We start from the raw sequence: 9,764 nt of genomic DNA on the forward strand, positions 1-9,764 counted from the left end.
TTTGTTAAATTGAGAAATTAATTTTTTTTAAATTACATGTTGATGTGGATGCTAAATAAAATTTTTTAAAATATTATTTTTAACGGTCACGTCAGCATTTGCGGTGCTAACAGTGCACTCTGTTTGCCACGTAGGATATTTCCGTTAAATAAGTAATGGTAGGGACTAAAATGGAATGCTTTTTTTATTTAGGAACTAAAAGTGGTAAAATAAAATGTAGGGACCAAAATAGAAATAGGGTCAAAATGTAAGGACTAAAAGTGCATTTATGCCAACTTTCTTTTAATCATCCAAGAGAGGTTAGTGTAAATAGTTTGCATTTTAAGGGAGGTGAGTGTTTTATTCCAAACTAGATGGGAGTTGATTGTAATTTCCAAAAAAAAAAAAAACCTCAAGGGAAACCAGTGTAATTATTATAAAATAGAAAATGTGAAATGACTAGATGACACAAATTTTGTGGACTTCATCTTTTTATACTTTTTTCCCCTTTGTTCTTTGACACCAAATATTAAATACTAAATATGCTTATTAACTATGAGTTGCAACATCTAAAGAATAATTTTTAAGAACAGAAACAAGTTGAATTTTTAATAGTTAGATATTAGACCTAAGTTGTGTTAGGTTCAAGGTAATTTTCAACGATCCCAGGAATTCTCTTAAATTCTCAGGCATTCCTATTTGGTTGCAAACAATTTAAGAAAATTAATTGCCCAAATTTATTACAACAAAAGACACATTGAGAGTAGGTTTCAGTTAACTCAAATTGTAAAATCCCTTGTCATCAAATAAAAAAAGGCGTAAATGTACTTTTAGTCCCTACATTTTTCACCTTTTTCTATTTTGGTCCCTATATTTTATTTTTACCACTTTTAGTCTCTAAACCAATTAATGCATAACATTTAAGTCCTTACCGTCAACCAACTAACGAGGAAAGCTAATGTGGCTAACAAAGAGAATTAAAAATCATTTAAAAACATTAAAAATCCATTGTTGCCAAGTCTGCCATGCCACATGGCCTTCCCGTCTAATTTACTTTGCACGTGTCCTTCACGTGACCACAACTACCACGTTAATCTCCCAAATCAATACCAGGAAACCCAAAATCCCCCAAATCAGTACTAGAAACCCTAACAACATAAAACATTCCTCACCTCCACCCACACAGTTATTCCTTGAAGCCTAGACCAAAACAAAAGCAAGCTCTTCAACAAGTTCCAACGTGAGGAGGAGAGCACCAATGAGGTGCTACTATAATCAAAAACCTGTCCTAGTTGTGTCATGGACATCAGACAATCCTGGCGAAAAATTCTACGGTTGTCCAAACTACTAGGTAAATTGTTTAGGTGGGCTTTACTACATTAATTAATTTAAGTATTTTGTTTCAATTTGTTGCTACAATAGTTTATGGGTTTTCATTTTCTAAGCATTATTTGCATTTCAAGTTGGGCGTAAGTGTAGGTTCTTCCAATGGTGTGATGATGAGATATGTGATCGTGGTAAGGTGTTTATCCCATAGCAAAGGCAGAGGATCATCACACTTGAGGCTGAGGTTGCAAGCTGCAAGAAGAGGGAGAAGTTTTTAGTTGTGGCTGTGGCATTATTAGTGGTGATGTGTGTAGTTTTGTGTTTGGTTAGGTAATATATATAGTGTTGGCAATGTTAATGTATGTAGGGTTGGCAGTGTTAATGAGATAGGGCTGAGTAAATTGTTTCTGTGTTTGAGCACCATCTGCTGTGTGCAAGCAACAAGTGCTGCTCCTGGTGTCTGTTTCTTCTACTAATGTTGTGTGTTGCTGTTGCTGATGCTGCTAATATAATAAATATTGTTAACAGGGAAATAGTAAGGCTGGCAGTTTAAATGTATGTAGGGTAGTGATTGTTATGGGTATTATCAGGGCTGGTAGTGGTAGTGGTGATGTATGTAGGGCAGTGTTAGTTTATGTTGGGCTGGCATATGTACAATTTTGTATGAGATGTGTTTAGCCATGTATTAGCTCCTGGTAATTTTGTGCTCCTACCAGTTATTAGCAATGTAACCCACTTCCCTATGAAATGAATACACTTTTTGTGCCCATGTAAATGTAAATTCTGATTGGAATGCATCTACCTATAGATTCCACAATGTGAATGAAATGAATACACCTATTGCAAAAAATAACTGCGTTACAAATTCATTAACTACTGAAAATAACAGACTCAATATTAACCAGAATAAGATCTATTTTGAATACAAATACATTAACTGCCTCTCATTGATGTGAGTACCAAAAGTATGCCAAGATATATATGTTCAACACCTGCTATCACTGTCATCACTTACAATAACTACCTCACTGCCATCACTTACAATAAAGTTCACACAAGAATCAACTATACTATTGATGTGTATTCCAAAACAGGACACAAGATTCAATATTAAACTAAACAACACAAATTGAATGGAAATACATCTTCAACTTATTATTGATTGCTACTCATTGGTATGAGTATTAAGGCAGGACAAAGGGTTCATTTTTAAACAAAACAACACTTGCTATCATCACCAGAATTACGCAAAACACACTGGAATTGTTCAACTACAACACTAACTACCATAGTTAACCCAAAACACCAGTTGGTACACAATCACCATAATTACATAGTTAAGCCAAAATAGGGCATTATTCCATAGTTAACCCTATCAACATAAATACACAAAACAATTGACCCTCATCAATAAAAGGAAAAATCAACTTCTTGCTCTCTTCATTTCCTTGGACCCTGCATAGATGATTGACTCCCAGCATGTCTAATTGCTTCCATGTATCTAAATGCATTCTTAAAAGCCTTCAGATTCTTTGATGTGACCAACCTTTTCTTTTTTTGCCTTGAAGTTAGGTTGCTGCTGTTGGAGCTGTGATGTGCACCTGACTGGTGTGGTGCACTTGGTGTAGAGCTATGCTGCTATGTATAAGAGTGGTTGAATGTGCCTCTACTTGCTTCAAATGGATTGGATTGGAGCATACTGGTCTGATATGGTGCAAATTGAATGGCTGACCTTGTCCTGGATTAGGATGGAGCACCTGGTTTGAACTGGTATGGTGCACTTGGAGTGGATAGGTTATGCATGCTAAATTGTGGTGGTGCACTTAGACTAAAGCTATGCATGTTGGCCTGGTGTGGTGCAAATGGTGTGGCTGAGGCTGTCTTGGCCTATGATAGTGCACTTGTGCTTCTACGAGTCTACAAATAAGAAATTCACAAACATTAATAGTAAGTATTGAACAGCAACTATTTCACCCTAATGTCACTTTATTACCTTATTATATGTGCTGGATCTATTTGTGGTGCTTGGCAGTGAAGAGTTTCCTCTAATCTCACCCTTGCAACTTCTCCTATGGTGCCCTAACTTACCACAGGCCTTACACTGCTTAGAGATGCCAGCTCTCTTACTTGTTGGCTCATTAGGTTCCTTTACTCTCTTCTTCTTGGGCCTGCCAAGTGGTCTTCTTTTGATACGAGACTGAACTAGGGTCACACCACTTGGTCTCCACATATTCTACCCATTGATTGGTGCTATGATTGGCTCGTAGCATACTCTGCATGTAGAGACATGGTAACAGGGGTGAACATACTGCTCGGTATCTTGTTTGTTGAAAAATATGCAAGTGATTGCATGAGCACATGGTATGCTAGTTATGTTCCACTTCCTACAACTGCGGTGTACTATGGCCGAGTCAACAGTGAAACTCTGCAGGCCATTTTTCACTTCAAACTATGTCTGCCCTACCCAGCAAGCTAACCACCTATTGGCTGCCAGCTTTTCCTTGTGCAACCTCTTCATCACCTTGGTACAAATATCTGACTCTAGCCTCACACCCTTCTCTCTGTTCTCTTGGAACCTAGGGTCCGTTAGGATTGAATTTATTTTTGTTGAAACTGAAAACACTGCAGCAAAACAATTTTTAAATGTGTGAATAGTGATGTGGGATCCTTGAACAGTACACGAATAGTGCATGAACAGTGTTTTTTGTCCCCTGCACAGTAAATTCATGTGATTTTACTGTTCACGCGCAGGAAAAAAAAAGACTAAAAACGTAAACACCAAATTAAGTGCAATCCAAACGGGTACCTAGTCATCAAATATAGCCTAATACACTCAAGATACAATCATATACAAGTACAATGAAACATCTATATCTATATAATAACTAATAGCCGAAACGTTTGACTTTTTGTTGACCTTACCTCATTGCACCATGTGGCTACATAAATTAATGCCACGTCTACCATTAAAAAAAGTAGAACAATGTATCTTTTCGGTGGTGACTTATTTAGTTTCAGTGGGTAACTACTTATTTGTTTATATACGCTGATTATGTTGTGTTTTCTTCTTTCCGTTTTTCCATTTTCTGTTTTTTTTTTTTTCCCCCCCGCTACAAGAACAAACTCAGCGAACGTTGTGAACCAAAAACAGAGTGTCCTTGATACTACTGCTACTGATAATTCTTTTCTTCACAAACATTAGTTGGTCTTGCTTACTCTTGCATTAGTTGGTCTAACTCTTTCAAACCCACACCGTTTCATTGGGTAGTTATTTACAGCGAAGATTGTGGAGACAAAACAGAGTAACCCAGCACAAGTGGTGGAGAAAAAACAGAGTAACCCACAAAATCACTACGGTAACCTTCCACTAATTTGGTAGAAATATTGGTTTTCCATTGTATGTTTTGATTTATACAACTTCAGTAAATTTTCTAAATTACGCTATGTTTGCTTTGGCAATAGAAAAAAACAATGTTTCCATACTCTGATTTTGATGTTCTTAGTGTCCGTTTTTCTCTTCTCTATGAATGTTGGGTTTTCCTTTTTCAGATTTTAGGACTCAATTTACTTTCGGTGGTCATATAGATTTTGATGTTGGATTACATAGTAACGTTGGGTTACTATCTTTTGTTTGCTTTTTGTTTTCTTCTCTAAATTTTTCCGTTTTCTTTTTTTTTTTTTTTCCGGCTGTGACAACAGACCCAGCGAAGGTTCTTCACAAATATTAGTTGTTCTTGCTTATTCTTGCATTAGTTGATCTAACTCTTTCAAACCCACATTGTTGACATTTCGTTTTCTGTTTTGTGTTTTGTTTTTTCCCTCTGTTAGAAGGAACCCAGCAAAGGTTGTGGAGAAAAAAAAACAGAGTAGCCCAGCAAAATCATTACGGTAACTGATTTATTCTTTTCTAATATTATTACTTTTTCAAACAACAACTTTAGACAACCTTACAATGCAACAGTAAAACGAATATAGTAAATAGAATATGTTTGTTTTGGCGTTTAAAAACAAATGTTAGACATGTTGATGAGAAATATAAAAGCCATGGAGGAAGGTTTTTGGCATTACAGGAACTGTTCAATTTGTCAACAGATTGTATATTTCTGTTTTAATTTTTTTTTTCCTTAATAATAAGGAATGTTAATAGCTAAGACATTGAAATTTTGTGCATACCATTTGTTTGATAAAATGCCTTACTTACTCTTGCATTAATTTGTTTGATAAAATGCCTTACTCTTGCCTTACTTACTCTTACTTACCGTATTTAATATAGGATTCATTTATGACAGTGCTAATTTGTAATGATGATATAGGATTCAATAGAATTTTTTTTTTTAAAAAAAAATCAAAGTAACCTTAGTATTATTATTACAATAAGAAGCTACGAACATGTGGCTTCTAATATATTAAACGTAGCATAAACATGCTATGATTATTAAAAAATAATAATCATGAATTTCTTCACTATTAGCACAAAAACTTTTATTCCTCCATCTCATATGTTAAATGTAGCATAGCATATAGGTTCAAAAATCAAAAGAGATTTACAAAAACAATCACAACAGAAAACTAGAACACCAAGAAATAAGTTTTTCTTTAATTATAAAACTCAATCACATGTTATATATTTTCTAAAAAAAATTTATTTATAATGAACGATGATACATTCATCATGTTTGTATATGTTGAGACAATGGTAGAACTTTGTTTCTAAGGTATTTAATTTAATGCTTGGTAAATGAGTTTCTTTTGGAACATGTAGCTCCTCCTACCAATGGTTTGAAGCCATATCATATCTGTAATGCATTAAAAATGGAAAGCAAATGGCTGTTTCTAAGCAGATCAAATAAACATGAATGGATTTGGGTGAACATGGCTTAGAATTTGGGTGAACATGGCTTATGAACCGAACTAATATGGCTTATGAACCTAACTGATAGTTTAAATTTTAAAATTAAAAAGTTATAATAAAACTTATTTTGCAGGTCCTTTCATTTTTGGATAAAGAGCTGCATACTTTTTGAGGGAAAGAGCTACATAGTTAACTGTGTCAAGTCCAGGTTTGTTAACAATTGCTCTATTTTTTTAAAAAAGTTTATGTTGCATTTCTTTTCTACATATTCATAATAATTATTAATGTCATCTTCAACAAAAATTTACAGCATAAAAATGCTAATTAACAATAGATACATGCTTGAAAGAATATTCCCCTTTTTAACGTCTATTTGCTATCTTTTATTTATACAATAATAGTTATGATTTGATCTTCTATAAATACTATGTTTTTTTATTATATTAGTATGGAGTCCACTTTATTTTCAAGAGCGAGAAGAAAACTGATTCTATCACAAAAATGAAACAGAAATGTACCTACCAAATTTACAAATTCTTCATTAAAGGGAAGTCCTTCAGATGTTTCAGTAACTAGAAGAATGCTGTTAAATAAAAAAAGAAATGTTTCTGATGGTGTATCCAATCCCTTATCTTGTGGTGATGCTTTACAAGGAGAAGTTTCAATAGAAAGAGACTCAATTTCTTGGAATGTATTGTCGCACACCACTATTCATGAAACGTAATCATTGCATTCTAGAAGCAATGATGAAACATTTGTAAGAAGAACTCGACGGAGACAATATAATCCCGAAGCTGAAAATACAAACTCATTAGTGAATATATTAGGAAGAACTATTGTGAATGAAGATGGGAGTGTTACCACCAATATAACTGAGCAACAATTGCCTTTGCTAGAAGGTAGCATTCTATCTGCTGCAGCTGAAGGTATATTAAGAATTCTATTATATTAAATAGAAATTTTGCTTTGAAGAATTCGTTTTTGATTTTGTTTACATCTTAGACTTGGAACGGACAAATGATAGTGAAAGCTCAACAATGAATATTACAGTTGCTGAACATGATTTTTGTGATGACTCTGATAGAGAAGCAAATAATCTTTCAACCTTTGACCCTAGACGAAAACATCGTAAGTATTACAATTTTTAGTCCTCAATACCAACCTTAAATATTAGGTTCCCAAAAAATGATCCTTCAATTTTTTTGTAGGAAAATTTATGGACGCAATGAATTTAGGACCTCTAACACAAGTATGTGAACACTGTGGAGCTCAACTTTGGTATGAGGAGAGAACAATTAAATCTAGAAAGCCTAAGAAGCCTAAATTCAGTTTATGTTGTTCAGAAGGCAGAGTTGAACTTACATTTTAGAAGGATCCTCCACCTTTTCTTAAAAGATTGGTCAGCATAAGCAATGATCAGAGATCAAATAAATTTCGAGTGGGGATAAGAATCTATAATTCTCTCTTCGCTTTCACTTCTTTGGGAGGTAATATAGATCGTTCAGTGAATAATGGTACTGCTCCATATGTTTTCCGTCTAAATGGCCAAAATCATTGTAGAATTGGATCTCTTATTCCTGTTGATGGCCAAAAGACACAATTTGCACAGCTTTATATTTATGATACTAAGAATGAGATAGCAAACAGAATTGATGCCGTTACATCTGCTAATCATAGAAAAGATGTGGATATAGATATTGTCATTGGATTATTGAATATGTTAGACAATTGCAATCAATTGGTCAAGTACTTCAGGATGGCTAGGGATAGATTCAATGAGTCTGATCTGCATGATGTAAGGATACGTCTTATTGGAAGTCGCAATTATGATTCTAGACAATATAACTTACCTGATACTACTGAAGTTGCTGCTATTATTGTTGGAGATTTAAATACCGAAAATTGTGAAAGGGATATTATTGTTGAAAACCAGAGTTCAGGATTGCAGCATATATATGGAAGTCATCCGAGCTATATGGCTTTACAATATCAATTGCTTTTTCCTTACGATGAGGATGGGTATAGATCTGATATACCTTATAAGAATTTTATTATTCACTTTATATACATTCAACTAACATCTTTTGCTTGCAGAATAATGCAATACATTCTACCATTCATAAGAATATTTCAAAAAAACTCAAACCTTTTCTGAAAGAAGGGCAACTGTATGCATTATCAAACTTTGAAGTTGGTAATTGCAATGAATTCTATAGGCCAATTCAAAATGAGCAAAAGATCATATTCTTGCCAACAACCAACATTCAAGAATTAACAGAAACTGAAGTCAATATACCTCATCATAAATTTGAATTTGTTGACTACAACACCATCGTTCAACGACTTAACAACCATGTCCAGCTATCAGGTATTAAATTGACTAAATATAAATTTTGCATTCTATTATTGTTAGAAAATCTTACATTATATTGTTGTTATATAAAGTAAATTATATCATTATCATAAATGAAAATAACTAACATTAGAATTTTTATGATGCATAGATATTATTGCAAAAGTGGTTTCTATCGGTCCAATTGAACATCCTACCATTAAAGGATCAAAAGTTGCAATGAGAAACATAACATTGATGACTATACAGTACGTTTTAATTCTTACAAGTTCCAATACATTGAATATATATAATATAAATTTACATTAATAACAATATTTGAACATAGGAAATAAAATAAAGCTTACCCTTTGGGGACCAGTTGCAAATGAAATTGATGATAACCTCTTCAAAAGGAATCCGGGACCTTTTATTATAGTTGCTACATGTCTAATTGTGAAAACTTTTAAAGGTCAGTACATTGTTTCTTTCATTTGCATATTTATAACTACATTAATAAATTATATGTGCATTTTAAAAAATTCCTCCATATAAATGTAGGGGAATATAACTTATCATCTACAAGAGGAACAAAAATTTATATAAATTTGGAGATTCCATAGACTTCTGCGTTTATGGATCAGTAAGTAGTCTATATCTTTTTAGCAATATATGTTATATAATATTTTACAGTATACGCAAGCTTATACTACTTCTTTATGTTACAATCATAGGGAAGTGAAAAATGATCATCTTATAGAAGAGCTGCCAAGACAATTTAAGCCACAGAGAACAATTGAAGAAGAGATGAACAATAGCAGAAGAACCATAATTGAAATATTAAACATGGTCTGGAACTCTGAAAATAAGGTAAGGGAAAAGTTCTACAAAAGAAAAATCCTAAAATGAAATTGTCAATGGCATGTTAAATTTTACAAATAAATCATTCAATAAATTTGAAATTCCAGGAGACTATCTTCACCTGCCATGGAAAGATTACAAAAATTGAAACAGCTTTTGGTTGGTACTTTATGTCATGCGAAACATGTCGTAAAAAGGTTAAACCAAGAGGTGAACATTTGTGGTGTGATCGTTGTAACAAACTGGCAGGCTTCCCAATCCCAAGGTATGTATAATATAAAAGTATAAATATATATATATATATATATATATATAAAGAAAAGTGAAAAAAAAAATTAATTAAAATTATATCTACCATGCCTTCTTTCAGGTATAGAATTGAACTGAAAGTTGAAGATGACACATGATTGACAA

The 9,764-nt window shown here is 33.3% G+C and overlaps 1 long non-coding RNA gene across 1 annotated transcript; it reads left to right on the forward strand.

Annotated features, from left to right (window-relative positions):
- The first annotated feature begins 5,157 nt into the window (after positions 1-5,157).
- LOC115977709 lies at positions 5,158-6,694 on the forward strand. Its single transcript, XR_004088591.1, has 3 exons — positions 5,158-5,193; positions 6,291-6,365; positions 6,605-6,694. It is a non-coding gene; the product is annotated as an uncharacterized LOC115977709 (long non-coding RNA).
- The last annotated feature ends 3,070 nt before the right edge of the window (positions 6,695-9,764 follow it).

Source organism: Quercus lobata, chromosome 2, assembly GCF_001633185.2.
Source record: "Quercus lobata isolate SW786 chromosome 2, ValleyOak3.0 Primary Assembly, whole genome shotgun sequence".
NCBI lineage: Eukaryota > Viridiplantae > Streptophyta > Magnoliopsida > Fagales > Fagaceae > Quercus > Quercus lobata.